The sequence below is a fragment of the Copadichromis virginalis genome, linkage group LG8, assembly GCF_057382275.1.
Source record: "Copadichromis virginalis isolate Kocher_CV1m ecotype Utaka linkage group LG8, C_Virginalis_male_GT1.1, whole genome shotgun sequence".
NCBI classification, from domain to species: domain Eukaryota; kingdom Metazoa; phylum Chordata; class Actinopteri; order Cichliformes; family Cichlidae; genus Copadichromis; species Copadichromis virginalis.
Window position 1 is genome coordinate 19,555,849 of NC_140625.1, and position 23,674 is coordinate 19,579,522.

The 23,674-nt window shown below is 41.4% G+C and overlaps 1 pseudogene across 1 annotated transcript; it reads right to left on the bottom strand.

Moving 5' to 3' along the window:
• Positions 1-18,340: 18,340 nt before the first annotated feature.
• LOC146703247 (neurogenic differentiation factor 2 pseudogene) lies at positions 18,341-22,202 on the bottom strand (annotated as a pseudogene). Its single transcript, XR_014921970.1, has 2 exons — positions 21,836-22,202; positions 18,341-19,735 (listed from the first exon to the last, which is right to left on the bottom strand). The product of XR_014921970.1 is annotated as a neurogenic differentiation factor 2 pseudogene (transcript).
• Between the last annotated feature and the right edge of the window lie 1,472 nt (positions 22,203-23,674).

The following is a 23,674-nucleotide window of genomic DNA, read 5'->3' on the forward strand; positions in this document are numbered from 1 at the left end:
TTAATCAGAGCACAAGCACAGCGTTAAGAAGGAATTAGGTCGACAGCTGCTGTTTAGCTGCTTACCTTGCTCCCGCTTTCTCCTTTCCTCATATATGTACACATGTTTTTCACACTCTTATTGTCATTCTCCTTTTTATTTCACTCTTTATGCTCTAAAGCTTTTTCCTTAGTCATTGTTTTGTACATTTCCTCCTGGCCTGTCACTTTTTGTTGCCCTGTCTCTCTGGCTCCCCTTCCATATTTAATCTTTTCACCCCACACGAGAGCTGCGCTTTGGCCGCTTGTCAGCACCAGACACAATCTCAGTCAAAAGTAAAAATAACCTGATTTTGTTTTTTAGAAGAGAAGAGAAGAGAAGAGAAGAGAAGAGAAGAGAAGAGAAGAGAAGAGAAGAGAAGAGAAGAGAAGAGAAGAGAAGAGAAGAGAAGAGAAGAGAAGCATGATGGATAGAGGTGGTTTTTGGTTCCGTTCCAGGAGGCTCAGTAGTCTCCCTGTGGCTGATGGATGAGTTGTCATAGTTGAGTTCTTCTACATACACCTGAGATGAATGGACAAACAGCAGTGGCTCTTTCCTTGTCTATCCATCTTCCTCTGTTTAGGTACCTTCTGCTGTCCACACTTGTCCCCTACATCCGCCCATGCAAAGGGCTTTTCAGATATTGGTTTTTCAAAATGAATGTCTAATTATAGACTCGAGAAGACAATACTTGTGTGTTTGCCAAGCTTGTTGCTGCAATGATGAAAATAATTCAAAAGTGCAAGAAATGTAACAGTTGGATTTTTGTTTTATTTATTTAAAAAAACAGACATTGTAGAAATTGTTCATACAAAGCTTTCAAAGAACCTGCAATACAGCATGTTAGCACACTGACTGGAATGTTTATGTTAAAAAGCCAATATCAGATCTGTGCCAAATCAGTATGTCAGTCTAAATGGTTTACCGAAACATGCATATTAAATTCCAGCCCATTTTTCCAGCTCCCGTAGAAATAGGGTGGACTGGTCACTGAGGTCAGGAGTCATGCCACTTTCTGATTTGGCAAATGTGGCGTATAAATTTGAATTTGTTGCGTTAATCTGTGGAATCAGCTGGAATGACCCTTAGCCCGAGTGCCAGCATTTTACCAGGGATAACCAGAGCTCTTTACGCTGTGGAAATTATACCACAAAGTGGAAGGTTTTAACTGATTTTTTCAATTAACTTTCATTGCAATGCATTAGGTGCTAACAAAATTACATGAATTTTCATTTTTAATTATTTTGGTTAGAGAGAATTAATCAAATAACACTGTAAATTAATGCTGTTAGGACATTAGGTGACCTTGTGGTTAGGATAGTAGGATATCAGCAGTTATAACAGTAACTGCATTTAATATTTTGTGTGTTCTGCACTCTGTTAGAAAGGCAAGAGAGGCAAAATGCCAACACGTGCTAGTTTGTCATGTGATCAATACCCTTCAGACACAGTGGAGTTCAATGTCATGAATACAAGTTTAGTTCTGGTGCATTATAGAAAGACTGACTCTTAAAATGTTTTTGTGAGTGTTGCTCTCACCCTGGGTGCACAAGCTTACCACAGACTGCCCTTATGTAGTTGGTAGGCTACATACAGCCCATACTAACCCACCTCTTTGAAGCACAGGCACACTCTGGGGTGAAACTACTCTGTGTCCTCTCCAAGGGGAAAGGTTTAAAAAACATTTAATTAGGCTTTTGGCATGGCTTCACTTTTCGCCTGGAGGTGCTGGAGGAGGTTTTACAGACTTCATCCCTATTAGAGCCTCACCGATTAAACATTCATGAGAGCAATCAGGAAACCCTATGTGTTCTCTCCTGCTGTACAACTTCATCTGTAGTTTGCAGTATAGTGTTGCATGTCAAGGTTTATGTCGCTGAATTATCCGCCTGGGTGGCGTGTGCTCTCTTTTTATGCAATGACTTTGTAATTATTTGCCTTTTGAAACAGTACATGAAGGTGTTTCCTCAGTCATGGTGCATCCATGCATGCGTATAGTAAAAGTCCTCCTGTTTTGGTGGTTCCCAGATCTGGTCTAGAGAGGTGTTGTACGGCTAAGATGGCGCAGGAAGGCAGAGGAAGTTTGGGGGAGTAGGTTGGGATGGTGTTGGAGGGAGAGATTGGGGGTGGGCGGGGTGGAGGGGGGGCAACAGATGGTACGCCACGCTGCGAGGGACGTCGGCTGCCACGGGTGGGGGTGGGGGGTGTGGAGTGGGGGCAGATAAATGGGAGTGGGAGGAGGTACTTTTTCCCCAAAGTGCCAGCAGGGATGACGAGGAGGGGGACTAGATGTATGTTAGCGTGCTTGTACGAGTGTGCCTGCGTCTCCATGTGTGTGCCCGCCTTGCATGTGTGAAGCAAGGGCCATATTCAGACTCCCGCTTCTCATCGAGCTGGGTGAGGAGCCGCTGCCCCAGTGCCTTGTGCCCACTCAGTGTCTGTCTGTGGACTTCCAGCGTTGGAGAAGAGTGATGACTCCCCACGTGCCAGTACACAGCTAGCTTGCTGGCATCAAGGCTGTATGAAGAAGATGCTGAAATTACTCGTAACCCAGTTGTTGTGATGAACTACAAATTGTGATCCTCACGTCAGACACCATAAATCAGCCTCGAGCAAAACGGCCATATGTGAGGGGAATTTAATAGCGCTCGTTTGATTTTTGTGCTTTTTCCTTTTTTTTGTTGGGCCAGCCTTTATTTCATTGAAAGCTGCTGAGCCAAGAGGAGAACAATTGAAACTTACCCTCAATATTCTGCATCCCTACCCATCATCTCTTTCTCCCATCCTCATCTCCCCTCTTCTACAACACCTAGGCATGCACAGAAGGCGCACATGCCCACACACATGTACACACCAACCCCCCAATTACAATGGTTGCCTGTGAGCACACCAGCTTCAGTGGTATATATGGCTCTGCCTATTGAACAGATGTTGTGGAATTTAAGATGCAAAACCACCCCTCCATCACCCCCCACGCAACTCACACATGCATGTATATATACACACACACAACCCTCACTTTCCCTCCCCCCAGCTGGCCCTGCCATGAACATGCCATGTGGCGCTCCATTCCCCCTGGCACTCTGACTCTGGCTGTGCCAACTCTGCCGCGTCTGGCCGCCGCCAACTGGAAAGACTAAGAAAACAGCAGACTCAAAGTGCACTCTTTCTTTGTGTGCTGTCTGGGAGAGTGTGTGTGTGCATTTGTTTCTACCTGCAGAAAACTTAAACTGTCAGTTTTTTGGAGCAATAATTTTTGTAAAACTGAAGAATTGATTTTTACTTTCAAGCGACGTAACAACAGCTCTGACGTCCTGTACAGTTTGATGGGAGATGGAACTGTGCGCGTGTGTGATCATTTGTGAGTTTGCGTGCCTTTTGCCTCCTTTTCTGTGCACAGGTGTACAGCATACGCAGTGTGCACAGCATGTCACGCTGTCAGTCCGTACGTGCTGATTGTGAATCCACTTGGGAATGGCGGTGGAATTCCTGTTACCATGGAGATGTCCAAGCTCGCCTATAATAAAATTTCAACTTGAGAGAGATTAATTTAGGGGAAAGTGTTGATTTATTCATCCTTGTGGCTACTGATGCACTTCCTCATTCGCTCTGATGTTCAGCTCTGATGGCTGCCCATTTTCTGACTGGTTTTGATTTTTCAACCGTACCACAGCTGAAACGTGGCTGCTGGGCCTGCTGATGGGCTTTTCCATCTTCATCATCAGATAAGACAAAGGCTAAGTCTAATGATATTTTCAGTGTTTCTTGTAATCATCACATTTTTTAAGCCAACAGATCAAAGAGTTGCCTTTTATAGCAGTTGAGCTCTCTTGTTGGAGAAACAAACACATTCATGTGTCACCTTTAAGCTGGATGATGTCTTATTTCATTACAAAGCACATGGTCACTGTATTTTATGTTAAGCCAGTATAAAATATGCCAGCCTGCTGCCATAATCCTTCATAATGTGCCATTTTTAAAAAATCCCCATATATACTGCAACATGTATGTGTATAAAAGATGGCAACAGTCGTTGAAGATTGTTGTGAAGCTGTGAGCATGGTGCAGCTAGACCAGGAGTGTCAACCTCACTTGAGTTACTGGGCCTTACTTGAGTCCAATCTGATCTCAAGTGAGCTGAAATAGTAAAAGAGTTGCATAATAATCATTCATTCTCTTTTAATGAACCACCACATTTCCAAATCAGATGATGAACAGCCTGATATATGTTTTAAAAAAGTCCAGCATAAGCATTATGTTCTATGTGATATGTGACTAGCGCGTCACAGTGGTTCATCAAAAACACAAAACCTTCACACGTCAAGTTTTTACTTATTTTACACTTTATGATTCAATTTATCAAAATCTTAAAAATACATTTTATATCCCTGACATTTCAATTCAATTTTTCAGTGCAATTTCATTTATTTATCAGATCACAACAACTGTCTCCTCAAGGTGCTTTATATTGAAAGATAAAGACCCTACAATAATACAGAGAAAAAGCCAACAATCACATGACTCCCCTGTCAGCAAGCACTTTGGCGACAGTGGCAAGGAAAAACTCCCTTTAAACAGGAAGAAACATCTGGCAGGACCAGGTTCAACGAGGGGCAGCCATCTGCCATGACTGGTTGAGGGTGAGGGGAGGAAGACAGGACAATAGGCACACTGTGGAAGAGAGCCAGAGATTAATATTAACTATGATTAAATGCAGAGTGGTGAATAAACACATAGTGAGTGAAGAAGAATCGCTCCGCATCATGGAAAGCCCCCTGCAGCCTAGACTTACTGCAGCGTAACTACAGGAGGATTCAATAAAGACATCTTTAGCAATGTGGAAACAATAGGTTTGCCACCCACTGCACAGATCCTTAAAATACAACAAATGCCCCTAAAACAGCTACGCAGTGTCCATTAAAAAAAAAAACCCTGTAGACAGAGTAAAACAACTGCACAGGTATGTTCAATTTCAAGAAACCTGTTTGTGAGAGTCCTTATCATTGTACTGTAATCAGTGTTTCTCTTGCTAACATGTCCTTTTTGGATGCTGGTGAAAAACATTATAAATGTATTTTTGTGGATGAGGGAGGTTTCAAATTGCTCAATAAAGGGAGGTCAGAGTTTCACTGGCCAGTGAGCAACCATCGCAGTACTGTGGGGTTAGTATCATCATGTATAACAGAAGATGGTGGGGTAGGATGGAATTTTTTTATTGGCATAGAGTGCAGGATTCCTTGACAGCTATTCAGAGCTATTGGCATGACCTGTCATTTTGGGGAACAATGTCAGGTTCTGTCATGCTTAGCTGAGGCAGGCCTGCTTTCAGATCAATCCACATATGGAGTAACTGGTGATTTCACTGCAATTTTCACACTGTGAAAAGCCTACCAGTGGGGTCAAATTGGACTTTTCAGCAGGCCAGTTCTGGCCCTGGGGACACATGTTTGAAACCCCTGATCTAGCCTATTTAGGTACAAAGCACAAACAAAGAACTTAAGCACAGACAACCTGTTAGTTATCAGATTGTTAGATTTAAAATGCTCCAAAATGCACCAAAACCACAAGGACATTCAATAAGTCAAATTAGGTGAGGTAACATATTGCAGACATCTACTATTACTACTTATTAATCACATAAGTGAGCTTCCTAATAATGCATGCCTGTAAGAGTTAATAACTTTTAAACAGGAGGATTAGAATGCAGTTGTCATGAAGTTGCAGGCTGCAAGCATACTTATTTCTGCTGTAACGTGGGAATCCATGAGGAATGGCTCATTTTTGGAGCCATTTATAAAATGTAAGCTTTTATTACTTCCATATTAGCTTCATTTTTTCATTCCTTGCAGTCGCAGCCTAAGAATGACACATAGACATGTCTCATTCGATGTGAAATCTCATTCTCAGCGCTTCTTTCACTGCAGTCATAAACCATTACAAAACACAGATAAGAAGAAAATAACATTTCAAAACCAAATATTTTGATAAGTAGAAAATAGGAAGCAAGCAGAAGACCCCTGTGAAAAAGTCAGATGTTTTGTTGACCCATGCTTCCGCCCCAAACTCCTCCGTAACTATTTATCACGTCACAACTCCATCTCCTCATTTTGTTTGTCTGAGCCTAAAGAAAAATTATTTGATGCACTTGCTCAATCGAGTGAGATTTCTGCTCTTCTCCTGCCATAAATCTGCAATAAATGCTCACTGGAGCATCAAATGTATACTAATTTGCACTCGAAACAGTCAACTAAAAACATACAATTTACATAATGTTTAAATTATATTCACTATCATTTATGGGAATTAACTGAGTTGGGACTGAGTGACACATGGTGTAAAAACAAAGTTGTGGTGGTGGGGGTACTGCCCTTCAAAGATTTTAATATTCATCATTTCACAAACAGCTGTTGCACACTGAAATCTTCTTTTTAACGAAGAGGCTTTATAAATGTGTGTTTTTTTCCAGGTGCTCAACACAAGTCTTTCATCTGTAGTTTTGATAGGAAGCACTTATTACCTTTTGTTAGCATGAGACTAGATGTAGTGAAAAGACGCATTAATATACACACCAGAGATAAACCCATATTTTAATTGAAATTGATACGTCACTCGCAACTGAATTTAATGCAAGGTCTGTGCTGTTGTTTACATTTAGTATGCATCCATGTGTTCATATGCATGGACATGTGTTTAATACCAGCATGTCTCAATGCGACCCTCATGTCTTTCTTTTATTCAATGGATGCCCATCGAGCCCCTCACCCACACCCCTTCCCACATGCTGTGATGTGACGTGAGAGCTAATCTGTTCATTCCTCTCCTCATAATCTCTTTTAATCTGAAAAAGCATGGATGGCTATGGCATTACCTTGTCTCAAGGCTTCCACTGGGATGCGCACTCCATCTTGTTTTTAGCATGTGGGGAGAGAATGAAGGATGAGGCAATGGGGGCTATGGATCAGCAGAAAAAGAAAAGAGATATAGAACTAGAGGGAAGAGCAGAGAAAGGTGACATTGACCTGTGAGAGATGGTTGCAAATATTCAGAGAGGCCATGTCAGTGCCATAGTCTATGTACACATGTGGATAGAGGAAAGATGGCTGTAACAAGGTGTAACCTAATGGATTGGTTTACGTTGGAGCCAGATGGGCTCAGTTTTCAGCTGGTGCTGGTCTCATCTGTTTGAAACCATGAATTTCCATCTGAGGTTATACATTGATATGGAAATATTAAAATAGTAGTAAGACACAGATACTGCTCCAGGTCAATCAGCTCTCTGAAAGTATTTCTCTGCCTCCTCAGATGTCAGACACAAACTGATGCCGTATCTGGTACTCCAAAAGGCAGATTAGCATGTTAGCATTTTCTAATAAGTTGAAAAGTGTTCATTGTCAGCCTTTCAGGGGTAATAAAGAGGAATCTGCTGGTGTAGCTAGGTGAACTACAACAGGGAGCAACACAAAACTATCATGAACACCACGTCAATTCTATTGTACAGGGTGGGCCATTTATATGGATACACTGTAATAACATGGGAATGGTTGGTGATATTAAAGTCCTGTTTGTGGCACATTAGTATATGTGAGGGGGCAAACTCCTCAAGATGGGTGGTGACCATGGTGGCCATTTAGAAGTCGGCCATCTTGGATACAACTTTTGTTTTTTCAATAGGAAGAGGGCCATGTGACACATCAAACTTATTGGTAATGTCACAAGAAAAACAATGGTGTGTTTGGTTTCAACGTAACTTTATTCTTTCATGAGTTATTTACAAGTTTCTCTTTGTTCACAGCCATTGACATGTCGAAGAGGTTAACACGTGAGGAGCGGATCGAAATTGTGTTGATATCTGGTGAATGCAGTAACCGGGTCAGTGCAGCAGATTTCAATGCAAGACACCCTACGAGACCACCCATCTCCCATGCTACAGTTAGCAAACTGCTTGCTAAGTTTCGTGAAACTGGTTCAGTGTTGGATTTGCCAAAATGTGGACGCAAGAAAACTGTCACTAATGAAGAAACATCAGTGGCTGTCCTAGCTTCATTCAGCAAGCGCCCACAGCGTAGCACTCGCCGCATGTCACTGGTGAGTGGCATTAGTCGAACATCCCTTTGGCGGATATTAGCTACTCACAAATGGCACCCTTACAAACTCCAGCTACTGCTGGAATCCATTGCAGTCATTTCCTAGAAAGTGCTAGCTGGTGCCGTCTTCCTAATGAAATCAAACACATTGTAAAAGCCGAAGAGCGTGATGAAGTCTGTCATTTTGCTCATTTGCAAGAAGTCAATATTATATGATCACCAGCACATTAATCAAAGCTCTAAATTTAGCTGTTGAAACCACAATGAAACAGACTGTTGAAATGACTAATTGGTTTGAAAATTTGACACTTTTTAAATCAGATTGAGATTTGATTTGAATCCAGCACCCAGCGACTGTTGGTTGCACTGCACTTTGGCACCGGCTTCAGCCTCAAACCGTGGTATTTGACTTGTGCAAAACAGCCTGAGAGATTTGAGATTATGTTAATAAAGGTCAACAATACACAGTAATTATCAGGACATGATTGCCAGTTGTTGCTTTACATAATGCTGAACAGCTCAAATTATAAAGCTTTGGCAAACTCATCATAATCAGCATGAAAGTGAAGAGCACTTACCTCAGAGTGCTCCATGTCTATGTGGAGGATCATAAAATCAAAACAAGGATAGAGCGAAATGCAACTGTTTCATGCAAAGCCAGAACATGCAACGCTTCACACTCTTGACATTTTACACATGGTAAGCTGCTACACCAAGTAAACACAATAAACATTGTGGATCTTACATAACTCTGGGTGCAATGTGAAACTAAATTACCAAAATACTTTAACACACAAAATAGTGAAACTGTAAATCAAAGCATCTGTATGTTGTGTCAGCTCAGTAAGTATTTCAGTCATGTATCAATGTGATATTACTATGTACATTTTTCTGAGGACCAAGAGCAGAAACCTTTATTGATTTTCAGTAAGTTCACAAAAAACCCCGCTTATGTTGATCCAAATACTAAACTCTTGTTTCTTTCCTTAACAATGTGAACAAATACACTCTTTGCTTCATTGGGCTCTTATGTGTCTTTATGTTTGACGAAAAAGAAGTACAGCATTTAAAATTAAAGGTGGAAACTGTCTTGAATTTTCCTCTTTATCACAACAAGTGGGATTATAAATCTCTTGTTAGGTGGAACATAGTAGATATTTAATTAAAAGCTATTGTTTTCTCAAAAGGGATTGAAAGCACATTGTTTGTTGGAAATAACTGGATGTGTTTTTATTGTCTTAATATCTGATTGTGTTGTGTAAATCTGTTGTTTTGAGTCTGAACATGTTTAACTTGTTAATAATGTCAGTATTTTCCAAAGCTAATCCACCAAAGCTAGATTTTGACATTTCTTTACTGTATATTTTTATTTTTGCCAAATACTACACTGAAACTGATTACTGATGCTAATGGTAAAAGCGCTGACAGCATGTAAAAAAATTAAAAATTCTGAAATATGCATTCCTTTAAATGTGATTCTAAGGACATAAGAATATGTAAAGACAGCTCATCGTACCTCTGATTTTGAAATCATTGTACACAGCATGATTTCCCTGTAAATCTAAGCCTCGTATTTACAGTAAAATAAAATCAGGGGCAGGTCTGCAACAAGACAGAGAACTCTTTCAAATTTAACATCTGGGCTGTTCTGATCAAAGGCTTTTTTTTTTCAAACCAGGGGAAAACAAGTGTTTTATATGCACATCAAGCAATAAACTCAGGTACAAATGGACACTTAGAGGTCAGAGCCACACAAAGTCGAAACCTGTGGGTGGCTGCTAAGTCAAGGCCAGCGACTAAAGAGAGAGAAGAGGTTGTGTGTGTATACATGTCTGCACGGATGTGTATGTGTGTGTGTGTGTGTGTGTGTGTGTGTGTGTGTGTGTGTGTGTGTGTGTGTGTGTGTTGTGAGCATCTGCATGCATGAGAGACACTGTGGTAGTCTCAGTATGTGTGAGAGAGTGTTTAAATTCAGTGACAGCTGTTCATTAGTCCATTACAACCCCACACTGCTGATTCCTCGAAGCAGCACATACAAGCAGAAAGACACAACAAGAAGGACGGGCCACATTTCATATACATACGTCTTAATTGTTGTTGTGTGTGTGTGTTCTTATGTGTCTTTCCTCTGGCATTAAATTTCATACAGGTTTATTGTATTAAAAGAGGGAAATTTTATACATTGCTGTTTTTGACAAATCTAAATTTTAGCTAAATATTTAAGCTTCTTCTTTAATTTTCTTTTCCTTCTATCTTTTCTTTGTCTTCATTTTTATTTTGATTGACTTTTTCAGGCCAGCATAGTATTATCTCACTGATAACAATCTCCATTGGTGTTATTTTAATTTTGGTCTTTTTTGTAACCTAATCGCCCTTCACTTAAAAAAAGAGTATTTAATAATAGTTGAAACTGCTTCTTTTGAAATAAAAGGTGTATTTCTTAATGCATCAGTGTTTCAAATGCATGCATACAACAAATGTATGTTTTATTTAAAAAATTGACCCCCTACCTAATTGCATCCTCGTGAGCGAGTACTGAGTGTCTGAGCTTCTCCTGTGGACATGCAAATAGTTTTCCTTCTGTTATGGTGTGTTTGCTGTGTTATGCTGCGTGTACATCTGGGGGATGTCTAATGTGTGAGTGGGAGAATGCAGAAACATATGGACAGCGGCCAGCACGGGTCTATTTCACTGAACTTTAAATGAAATCTGCACACCTGGCAGATTCTCGTCTTGCTGTATCTAAAATCAGGTCTTTGGTAGTTGCATTTACATATTTTAATATATAGGAATCCACTAAAGACACTGGATTTTTTTTGTCTGTGTTAATGACAGTTTGTGCAGCATTTTTCAGGTTTTATAAAATCAGCGATGCACTGATGTTACGGTTAAATATTAAAATATTATTTTGTGTAATATGGAAATATAAAACACACACATGTGCACAGAGACACCCAAGCACTGTCACTGTGACCTCACCATACACAGATGATTTAGCCACACTGACAGCTAACAGCTACAATACAACCACATTATCATTTGTAATTGAATTAAATGCTCAAAACATTTCAGAATAGAGGAAATTTACATCTTACATCGTTTTACATGTTGTGGATATTTAATATTAAATATAATTTGTGATTTCCATTTATCCAAATTCTGCTGTTTATTATAATATTGATCATAATAATACAATTAATCTTCCTGAATATCATGTTATTATGTGGGAGAGGCAGGAGCCACAAAGACAAGCTGCAGAGGTCGGTTAAGTTAGGACACTTGGATGCTATTTGTTGGATCCAGGCCCAGATTTCCTCAGCTGGGAAGAGATTTGACCTCTAATCTTAAGTCTATCACCTCTTTAGAACTGAACCTGCGTAAAGCATCATCCATATGGTTGATTGTCTCACTTTAACCTCAGCAGAAAGCCTGGAAATTATAATGTAAATATTAAACTCAACAAATCCAGTACAGTGTATGGGTAACTACTTCATACTCCTGTCATGTCGCTATCTATGTGCTGGTGTCCTGTAAAGCAGCCCTGATGTCCTCTCCCTTAAAATTACTAGTTATTACTACACCGTTAAATGAAGCTGCCTAGCTCTAAATTTCCAGACACTATTGGCTGCATCAGCATCTGCTAAAATTTCAAGAAAGGACTTCTTTAATAGGAAGTCAATGTTTAGCAAGAGAGACACAACTGCGAGGGTGGGAACTATATTGAGTATCTTAGAAGGAATGCTTGCATGAGGTGTGTACATGTATGAAAAAGTGTACTTGTGTTGTTCATGTTGTGGGGACATAAATTTGCATTCACACGTTGTTAGGCAAGTAGGAGTTCTGGTTCAATTTAGGGTAAATCTTCTGGAAGTGAGTGCTCGCTGTGAGTTGTAATGTCCTCCGAAGTTATGAAAACACGACTTTGCATGTGTGCGTGTGTTTGTGAATGTGGGTGACCAGTGACGGAGGAGATAGGCAAGGGTGTGATGTACTTTTAGATACTCAACGTGTTAGATAGAAGTGACCATGTGCCATTAGTGCGAAAAACCGAGGCGAAAAAAAGTAAAGAGAAGAGAAAGGTGAGGAAAAAAGTGATATGCCGGGAGGAGAAAGTGCTGTGTGGAAAAAAAAAAAAGGAGAGAGAGAAAGAAATATGCGATGAGTGTGTGATTAAAGAAAATAGGAGCTGTGAGGGAGAGTTTGTGTAAGTTTGTGTGTGGGATGAAGTAAAGATGGGTAAAAAGGCAGGGAGGAGAGGAGAAGAACAAAAAGAAGTGAACATGCCAGAGTAGGAGAGGAGATGGAGGGAAAGAGAGGAGAAAGGAGCAGAGGAGCGAGGGCAATGAGCTGGATTGAATACCATCTGACAGGTCCAGCTGGGAGTTTGCCCACCCTGCAGCACCGCAAAACCCCTCAATATGGAGGCCAATTACTGCTGCCCGTGTGACCGTGGCATGGCAGCATCAGAGACGCAACCCTCCTCCTCGCCTCTCCTTTCCCTCTTCCTCTGCCCCCCTCCTCCCCTTCTCATTTCCTCACACTCCCCCAAAAAATAAATAAAAAACACTCCCACCATCTGTGCAGAGTGACAACAACCTCTATAGCCTACCATGCACAACACAGACTGTACACTGCACACACAGACACACACACACACAGGCACTTGGGGCAAACACACACATCAAACATGACAAATCCTCACTGATGGGCTCTGTGTGCTTTCATACTCACCATCAAGTGTGTGAGTGGTTGGGTATCAGTGTGTTTGAGTTGTGTGTGCATCTTTTTTTTTTTGAGGTCTGATACTTTTACACTTGCATTTTAAAAAGAAAAATAATAAATGTAATAATCCTGCAACACACAAAGACAGTCAGCCATGCACATGGGTATCCATGCTGTACCCAGTCACACAGACTTGCACACAACACTATTGTTCTGCAGATGCAGTGGAATTTCACCCCTTCATCTCTTTTCACAGAGCTGGGCGTGGCGCTCAGGCTGGCAGGGTGGTAATGGTGGGAGGGGGCACGGTGGCTAAATATGATGCAGTGCCCACTGCAGTGGAGGTGAGTGCAGAATTTAGCCAGGAATAAAAAGATCAAGGATGAAAAATTAAAAGACATTTTTTTTTGTTCTTGTGCCTTCTCTTCAACTGTTGGGGAGTAAGTGACAAAACATGTTGCATATTATATAGAGCTCTCTCTCTATGTGTCACACACACACACACACACACACACACACACACACACACACACACACACACACACACTGGGCCCCACAGAAGCTCTCCAGTGAGTGATCCTGGTGCTGCAATGGGGACTTTGTCACTCTTCTTTTAATAGCACTAAGTTATTTTAAGCCTGATTTATTTGTGCCTTCCGCCTGTCTCTCTCTCTCTCCTCTAACGCACAAACACTCTATGCTATGACACTGATTAGTCCCATTAAACCATTAAATACATTTTCGAGATTAATCCCAATACAATTAATCCGGTAAATGTTTACCTAATCTGATAAATGGGAGTAAAGCGGTCCAGATGGAGATCTGTGTAGGCCCCCGTAAGCCTGGGACTACCTTGTGACCTGTTTGCAGTGTCGCGAGTGTTGTGTGGTGTCCGGCGACTTTAGCGAATCGCCAAATTGGAGCTCTGAGCTGGATTATTTAATTACAGTAATTGCACGGTATTTTATAAACACTCATTTGAATAATTACGCCTAAACGCGATACCAGAGAAATTATTTTTTTTGGTCATTAGTAATGTCACTTACAGTTTTTTCTGATTGCTTAAGCACATTTTTTGTAACTATTGGCTAATTTTGCAAAACTCTTCACACAAATAAGAAAACCTGTCACCCAATCATCAAAACATTGTAGTTCTCTTGCAAAAGCAAACACAGCTAGACTAACTCTTCACACCTTCGTAAAAGTGGTGTTTCCGTATCAAACAGTACACACAAGCCATCATCTACTAAGCACACAACTAACCGATTCTCATTTCAAGATGTCCTTATGGTACTTGCTACAGTGTAGCGGCTCGAGTTAGGCTGGACCCATTGGCCAGCTACCCTCAGGTTCACTCCACGGTTGATTACATGGTCCACTATTGTAGCTCTGATGTCATCAGTAATTCTATTTCTTACTCTTCCTACCCTTCCTCTCCCCCCTCCTCATTTTCCTCTCCCCCCTCCTCATTTTCCTCTCCCCCCTCCTCATCTTCCTCTTGTTCCTCCTTGTCCTTGTCGTCCTCTTCATCCTACTTCTTCACCTCCACGTCCTCTTCCTCGGCCTCCTCTTCTTCTCACTCTTTCTGCTCCCTCCATTGTACTCCGCACACACAGCTTACCTGTATTATAGTGCTTAGGCAGATTGCAAAGTGAACGAATTATCTAAAAAAGTTTTCACATGTGAAAGTGTGCCAGACAGTTGGCAAATTAGTGTTAATGATAGCCATACATGTGTATACTTTTGCTAGGAGTGTGTTGGAAATTTGGTAATTGAGTGTTGTGCAGTGAATTGTGCCTACAGTTTTGCAAAGTGTGTGTTACAAAATTGCAAACTGAGTGCAAAGCAGTTTTTGTGCTTTTAGTTTTGCAAACTCAGTGAGTGGTTTTGCTATAAGTCTGAATAGTTTTAGAGATTGTGCTACAGGAATCACAGTTAGTGTTTAAGCATTCAGAAAAAACTGTAACCCGATTTATCATAGATTTGTCCAGAAATACCACGTGTAGCTACGATAATGTAAGATGTAAAATATATTTTATTAAGATCTGGCAAATCTGACTTGAAACCCGTAATGATAAATAATTAATCGGGTAATTGCTTTAGACCGAGGCCCATAGTCGTATGGGTGTCAGTGGAACACTGTTCAAGGGCTAATTTGACATTTATAATGATTATAATAATGATATTATTATTATTTTTTTTTATTTTCTGAATGCCCCTGGACCCACAGGTGAGTTTAAAGGGTTAAAAGTCATGCACTATTTAAAGGAATGCTGCAGGAGGGACTAACGGGAGATGAAACGGACACCTCTTTAACCCAGTTCAGTGTCCGATTAGTTTCACGCTCGGTCTCTCTGCAGTCTCCTTCAAAAGTGCACGACCGGGGGAAAAGGGTCCCTTTCTGCGCGGGGCACTCAGCCTCCTTTAACGGCGGAGAATAATGAACAGATGCTGAGTGAATTAGGAAAGAAATACTGGGTCCCTCCCACAAGGGCCACTTTGGCAGGGGCCGCCTGGCTGCCACGTGGCGCAGCTGGCACCCGGGTTGGTGATGGTGGGCTCTAGTAGTCTCTGGCTTTACTGGTGCTCAGACATTTAGCGACTTGGCACTGAGCTCAGCCATCAAATCCACTGCCAACCGACACCCTCCTCGCTAAAAGAAGTCCACCACCGAACTGTCAGGTTACAGCGGAAAATAAAGTAAAAAATGCATCCTCTCACCTTGCCCTCTGAGACCTGCCCTTCACCCGGGAAGAATAGTGGTCAACTGGTGAGAGGGGATGCCGGAAATATCAGGTGGTGATCACTTTTCCCCCCAAGATTGTTTTACGCAACCTAATTTTATCTAATGCAAAACATTAAAAATATACGTCCGTGTGGCCACACTCGCTTTCAGGCATGCAGCCACTTGTAGGATACAAGCGTTCAAGGGACATAGAGGTTTCCTTTTCTTTCTAATGCTGGCTAATTAATATATAATCTAAGAGTTTCCCAAATTAAGAAGCTTTTCGTTACTTGAATTAATCAAAATTGTTTTCTGGAAATTGTTTTTGCGGTTTTTTTACGCACTCGTGGGCAGCACCACATAATAAATATTAAACGCCGGATGCAAAAGAAAAGATGCAAACCCCAAATTACGATTTTTTAAAATCACTTTGATATCAAATATTTCTTAGCGTGCAAATGCTTTTAACCATGTTTAGGTTAAGTTAGTTTATAGTTGAGCGCACGCATAATACAAAACTGCGCGATTTTCCCTTCAAAAGTAGAAATAAATAAATGAATAAATACAATTTTGTTTAAGGGTTAGATCCGTTTAGTAAACATTAAAGTAAAATAAATTACAATAAATTAATCATTTAAATTCCTAAAAGACATCAAGCTCGTCATCTGAGAACTTTCTCCGACCAAAAATGGCCTTTTAACCCATGTTTGCTTGTCTGCCCTTCCACGATCACCAAAACTGCGGCCCTGCCAAAACCTTTCAAAACTGTGCATTTTCTGTATTTATACAGGATATATGTTACTACTATGTATCATTTATGTTGGTGGTTTGGACTTTACGCGTGCAGGTGTGTGTGCATGTCTATTCTGGCACGGACTTGATCTTCAGGGGAACGGGCCACTGACTCACCTGATTTTGCACCTGCACATCTCTTTCACCGTTCTAGGACGTCAGATGGGCTTTTTTTTATGGTAAAATGTAATTAAATTAAAATGCAAAAATAAAATTCTTACAGCACCGAATCGATGTTTTTGCAGTGCAAATCTTTTTTTACGTACATTTTTGCTGACATTTTTTTCTTTTTTGCTTGTGTTAGTGCTTGGATGGGACCGTTTCCACCCTGCGGTGCCCGGTACTGATTTCCCCTGGATGTCCAGAGCAACATATGGGACCCAGGGCACTGGTCCAAAGATGGTGGCTGCTTTCTCCAGTGATATGAGAAATCACCAAAAATACGATCTCGACCACACATGATTAAACTGTGAACTATTCGCTCAAACGTGGTTTAAAGCGAGCATTAAAAACTTTACCAATAACTTATTTGTGGTCAGTGTTAATATTAATATTATTGTTTTGCATTAAGTAAGTGTTGTGAATCTTTAATAAGGTCATTCTATTATTTAAGCTGTTGGACAAATACACTCACCTGAGAATCAAACCACGGTGGCGTGACAGGGCCCAGATCCATGCGCGTTGTGCTGGAAAAGAGAATCGCTAATCTGAATGCCAGGCGCTCAGTTTCTGCAGACCACTTGTTCTTCCTCCTACGCTCTGCATTCAGGGGCCTTTAAACTATATCCATCTTGAACGGATCCCTTACATTCCATTGTTGTGAATTTAAAACCGTGGAGTTTAAAAAAAGAAGAATAAGGAGGAAAAAACGCAACCCACAAAATAAAAAGATGGAAGCCAAAAAAGATGTGGCACGATTTTATCGCTAAACACTTGAGGGTTTCCTTAAGGTTGCCGTGTGAACTGCTAAAAATAAAATAAAATAAAATGTGTTTAAAAAGCAACACATCTCAAGTATATTATCCGCATATTTGATTTGGCAACGATGTCTTTTCCTAGCGCAACTCTCCCCGTTTTCTGGGCTTGAGAGCCGCACTAGGATTACACTGGCTTGTGCCCCCCTCCCCTGTGGCTGGGTTACATATCGCCTCAAAGAATTGGCCTCAGATTTAGCATTACATACTTGCCATTTAGCAGGGTACATCACTCCTTATGGATGATAATTCTGTTCCAGGCCTCTTCAAAGTTCAAGGATGCATCCTGCTAGGAAGGCAGGAGAATGTGCCTTTAATGAGTACACATTATGGCACAGTGAAATACAGCCCAATTTATTCTTGTTTCTTTTTCTTTTTACTCAAAGTGCTGTTTCAGTTTGTGTAACAGGTTTGTTTGATTTCTATACCTGTTTATCGTAGCCTTTACTTTACAGTGCGCATGCGTAGAGGCTGTTACAAGTGGTTGTTAACCTAATTAACCCACGCCTTCAGCAGTCCAGATTTTCTAACTATCAGCTGTGTTCAAAATGTTTTTGTTCGTTGGATATTTTGGGACCTAAAAGCCAGGGTCACAGGCTTCACTCCAAAATTTAATGATTTTCCTTTCTGCGTTTGATTCTAATAAGCTGTTGTCTAGCAACGTACATAAATTCTTAATTTATAAAGCAGAGATCAACTACACATTGCCATTGAGCTGAGATAAAAGGCTTTTAGCCTGCTGCTCTAATCTGTCTACTGTAAATCTTTCACTGCCCTGAGAGCGAGTGAGCTGTAGGACCTGTGTATTCTGCGAAAAGCGACTTTAATGTGTTGTTTACAGGGTTGGCTGACCACAGGGAAAATTTGCACCTAGTTATATTAAAAAATATTACTGAGTTACAACCGTTAAGTGCTATTTTTTTATTTTTTTTTTATTTTCAAGGAACCTTTTTTATGAATTATTTTCATGATATATTGCAGTAACTGAATGAAAGCTCCCCTAGTAAAGAAAGAAGATTTGTTCGCTCATTTCAGACGATTAGAAAACACTTTTTTATTTTAAGTCGTTTGAGTCATAACATGTTTCATGTTGGCCTATACATTGTTTATGTCAGTTGCACTCATTCTGCATACAGGATAATACTGGACACACTTTGATATGATGTACAACAGTATAGGGATGACATCAGTAGAATACAGAAGATAATCAAAAGACTCTTTCTGCCACCTCCATCACCTCCCTTTAGAGACTCTTCTTGTTTCCCAAACAATATTAAACATTATAGGATTGTCATTAGAATGTCAATAAGCCTGATTGGACCGTAGTATGGAATCAATTGTGGAAAAAGGCATTGAGATCCTCGTATGGGGGCGCCCTGTCGTGGTGCAAGTGTACGTCGTGGAATGGTGGAATGTTTTCTGAGTGCGCACCACCACTGCGCGTACCCGAAGGCCCAAAGGGTATGCTGTGGCTGGGTCGAGAAGTGGTCAGTCCAGAGTAGTGCACAGAGTAATGATAGTTCCTGTCAGTCTCAGAGGACTCCTGCTGCCTCCCGGAGAGTCCGCCGTTCAGGCACACGGGAGGGCTGTGCTGGCCTTCGTAGTCCGGGCTGCTGTAGTCAGGGGACGTGCCTCCAGGCGGGTACACGGCCTCGTATCCAGAGCCGTAGGAGTGGCTTCGCAAGTTGAGAGCACCGGTTCCGGGCTGGTAATGAGGGCTGGAGATGCGCGAACACCGGTACGAGTAGGGATGGACCGAGAAAGGAGAACTCGGCATGTGGAATCGGGCTCCGTCTGAACACTGTTCAGTTAGGAAGTTCCTGGTGTTGAGCTGCAGGCAGCCTGCCACCAGATTGGTGGTGGGCTGGGACAGGCCTTTGCACAACATCTGCACGTAGGTCACCACATCTGGACGCTTTCCGTTGCGTAAAATCTCCCCGAGGGCTAATATGTAATTCTTGGCCAGCCTCAGAGTCTCGATCTTGGAGAGTTTTTGGGTTTTTGAATAGCAGGGCACCACCTTGCGCAGGTTGTCCAGCGCGGAATTCAAGTCGTGCATGCGCATGCGCTCCCGAGCGTTTGCCTTTACCCGACGCATCTTGGAGCGCTCCACGCGAGCCGCCGTCATCTTACGTTTCTTTGGGCCGCGCTTCTTGGGTTTGTCCCCGCTGTTCTCATCCCCACACTCCTCTTCCTCGGCCTCCTCGTCCTCATCATCGTCGCCGGCCATCTCAGACTCAGCTCGACTGCTGCCTTCCAGTGGCTCGTCCAGCTCGTCCTCCTCGAGGTGGCAGGGCTCGTGGTCATCTTCCTTGGCTTTGGAGTCCTCGACCTCATTGTCCTCCACCCAGTCGGCTGCGAGCCTCTGGACGTCTGGCAGCACCTCGCTGAACAGACGGCTCAACATTGTGGCATGCAACCTGCAAGACAGACAAACAGCGCTTCAGCCTGGCTGTTGGGCGCCCTGCTTTTTACGCACCAACAAGCACGCATTGCAAAAAAATCTCCGGTGAGCCCTCATAGGGTCGTAGCTTCTAGACGTCCCTAATCTTAAGAAAGAAACAAAAAAAACAGTTATTATTCGCTAATTATTTTATAAGCAGTGAGAGTGCCCTGTGGCTTATATCACCGAGTTTTGCGTTGAACGTCAAGGCTTCTTCAGACTGAAATCCACCAAGCAGGGTATCCCAGCTGTTCCACAGTGGGTTACATCTTTGTTTGAAAAAGAGACAACCTAGAGCTATAGAGCTATGACAGTTTGTAAAATTATCCCATCACCTAGGGTTCAAAATTCTACAAGACAGGTTATCTATATGCCATGAAATATTGTTCAATTGCTAAACAAAAAAAAAAACTGTCATCTTTTGTGTAAAAAAATAAATGCATACATTTAATATTTATTTCAATTTGAATCAATTTAGTTTCACATTGTGCTTAACCAAATTGGCCGTATAAAATTGCTCGTCACGAAAACTTAATGTTTCCACCTTTTAAAAAAAATTATAGCAAAAACATATTTATGGGAGATTCTCTTAATAAAAACTTTATAATTTAGTACTATCGTTTTTTTAAGAAAATCAGATGCATTTGGTTTATTCTTCAGGCAAGTAACCGTGTAGGCCACTGTTCGGCCTCAGCATGTGCTTCGATCTGTTCCCTCCAGCAGCACGGCGCAGACTGGCCTGCTTCTGCTGAATCCCCAAGGGGCTCACTGGGGTGCGGGTCCCTCCTCTGTCCAATAAATTACCAACTTGGAGGAATTCCATTACACACAGGCCGCACACAGGACCAAGGGAGCAAACAGATTTTTGTTAAAAATTACATTTTTAAAATACACCTTTTTCTATTTTTTTAATCTTAATCGTGAAAAAAAATTAGATATATGCGTTTAACTTATAACATCCAGATAGTGTAAAAATGAAATGCACCAGAACCTCAGTAAACTCTCTGCGGGTTCATGAACCCTGTTTGGCACACCTTCGCAGATCACGCAGGCTACAGATAAATCCTCATCTGAGGACTTTAGTTTGTCTGGACTTAATAGATAAATAAATCATAGATTTGTGAGCGAAAATTAGAGTATGTTTTCATACTGACCTTGACTGTTTGTTTTTTTAAATAATTCTATCAATACCTTTCTTTTCCGTCAGAGATTCCAGCCCAATCAAAGCTCTTTTTAAGTTACACAAATCTAGCTTTTAATTAAATTTCTCCTCATAATTTATTTATTTATTTATTTTTTCTGAAACCAACTTAGTCAAAATGTAAATCCTCTCCGAATTCATGTCACCACATTCACCGACGACACGGGTTAAATAGACATGTTCTGTGCTAAAATTAAATGTAAAGATATTATAAAAGCTGCCACATCCACAGATCTCCTCAGGTTCTCACTACCCTGAGCTCAGCTGTGCGTTTGGTGTCCAAGGGCGTATTTTTTATCTAATCTTGTAAGCACAATGTAATTAATGCCTACCAATACCTTGTCAATTAGCCTATGTATCTCTGTGGAGAATACTACCCCCACAGTGCTCTGACGTGAATCATGCAAGAGCACACACAAACACACACACACACACACACGCACACACACATGCTGCTCATTTTCTAAGACAATAAAATGCAAATTATGAATGCCAAAAGTGACAAGTAGAACCTATCTCTTGAGGGTCAGTGTGGATTTATTTAAACGAAATCTATGAAACACAGAATGATCGATGTCCTCCGATAATAAAAACATTAATATATATATATATATATATATATAACAAAAATGAAAAAGCCTTAAAAAAAGATTACAAGCCCAATCTGATCATATCGCTTGCGATACAATGATCAAAAAGAGCCAGGAAAACTGCACCCTTCTTCCAAAACAGGTTTAAAGCATTACATTATCTCAATCTGGCATCGAAACCCAAATTACCCTCCCCTAACCGTGGCTGTAAGAGACATCAGCACAAAGACAAAAACAAATCTGGATCATTATCTGATAGTCTACTGACTAGAATTGTGCAACCTACCTCCGTGGTGGAGCTCAGTGACGGGGCAAAGCGGGTTTGTTTACACCATCTCTCTCCGGGTGGGCATCACATCCACACGCCCTGCACGGATGCTTGTGCGAGCGAGGCGCTGCGTTCTGCTCTCACACCTCTCTCTCCTCTCCTGCCACCCTGCTCTGTCTACTGCTGCTATCCTCAGCCCAAACGCGAGGAGGGAGCCGTGTGGCACCTCAGAGGCAGGACTGGGTGGGTTACATACCAGCTCTGATGCCAGGCCCATATGGCTGGCACGTCATTGGCAAGAGCCATCACATGAGAGCCGGTGATTGACATGCGGCCGCATTCACAGAGACTGGCTTCCCCTGGGGGAGAGGGACTCGCCATCTGTCACTGAGCTGAAAGAGAAAATGGAATAAGGAGAGGATGGCACAAAAAAAAAGAAACGTAGGATTTAGGCTGCTTCTCTTAACCTCCATCTTTGGGGAAAATTGGGTTAATCTCGTATAGAAGATGTAGGAAAATCCCCTTATAGCATTAATTGTAATATACATGTAATAGCATTCATATAGTTGGCTGCGCCACAACAAATATCCCCAGCGCGGAGATCTAAAATGAGCTGTGTAGGATAAGAAAATCATGATGATGGAAATCATCCACATATGGGAACATTTTGGAAGTATTTCAGTGAAACAGTATATTGGCCCAAAAAAACAAACAGCAACTGAACTCATCCCCGATTCCATCAACAGAAACTTGAGCAAACCAGCGTGCCCACACCCCACACAAAGGTCTGGGATGAGTAAGTTGCCGTTCATACAGATCAGAGTCAGAGTGCAATTGCCTAAACGAATCAGTTAAACTGAGCTTAGCAAGGCGTCTTGGTTTGGGTTGCCAGGACTGGCACAGGTGCCAGCGGCCGGACTGACGCCAAAGGTGGCGAAGGCACAGATTGCAGAGAGGGGCCAGAAGATGGGGCAAGGCAAGAGGTAGAGAGAAGCAAGAACGAAAGGCGGGGTGGGTGGTGGGGAGGCTTATCAGCATCATCATCATCATCATGCTATTGAGCCTCACTCGACTGACCGCTGTGTAATTTGTGCATTCTCAGTGGAAAAACCAAAGTGCCTGACAGACAAGTATTTTTATTTTTTATTGTTTCACACATTTAAATCTCTGATAAAAGTCATACACGGGCACAAATGTGAATGGAGGTTAATGAGAGATATTATGTGCCATTTTCAGGAGTCCTTTGGGTTAATAACAAAAGCTCAAACCCAATAAGAAGAATTTCATGCTATTTTTCTTTCACTATTAAATGCCAAACATACACTTACATCAAATGGACATTTAAATAATGAAGACACGTCATGCATATCATCATATCATTACATTATCCTGCAGGCAAAAGGAGAGTTCGAGATTCTCGGTTTTAGGAGTCACCAAAGGCGTCATGTCACAGCTCAGATTAAAAGTAAGAACTAAATGAACAAATAAATGCATTTTCCCCTCCGCTATGATTGAAAAGGTTTAAAACCTGGAGAAGAGTATTGTATAGTTTTGTTTATTCTATATCTGCCTTGAGTTATTATATTTAAAGAGGAAAATGAAGAGATTAGGAGAAGCTTTAAAGTTAATTTGGCCTCATATGTCCTGAACTGCCAAGCCTTTGGTTCTATCAATCTTATAAACATCTATATTTTACGGCTCGGTTCACATATCACTGAAATTCTCAGTGACTACTCTTTCCACAGTTATGTATGGGTGACACCTGCTGGAAATAGAAAGCAAATACACGACGTCCTCGGTAAAATATAATAAAATTACGCATTTTCAGCTTTTCCAAGAGAGGATGGAACGACGTTT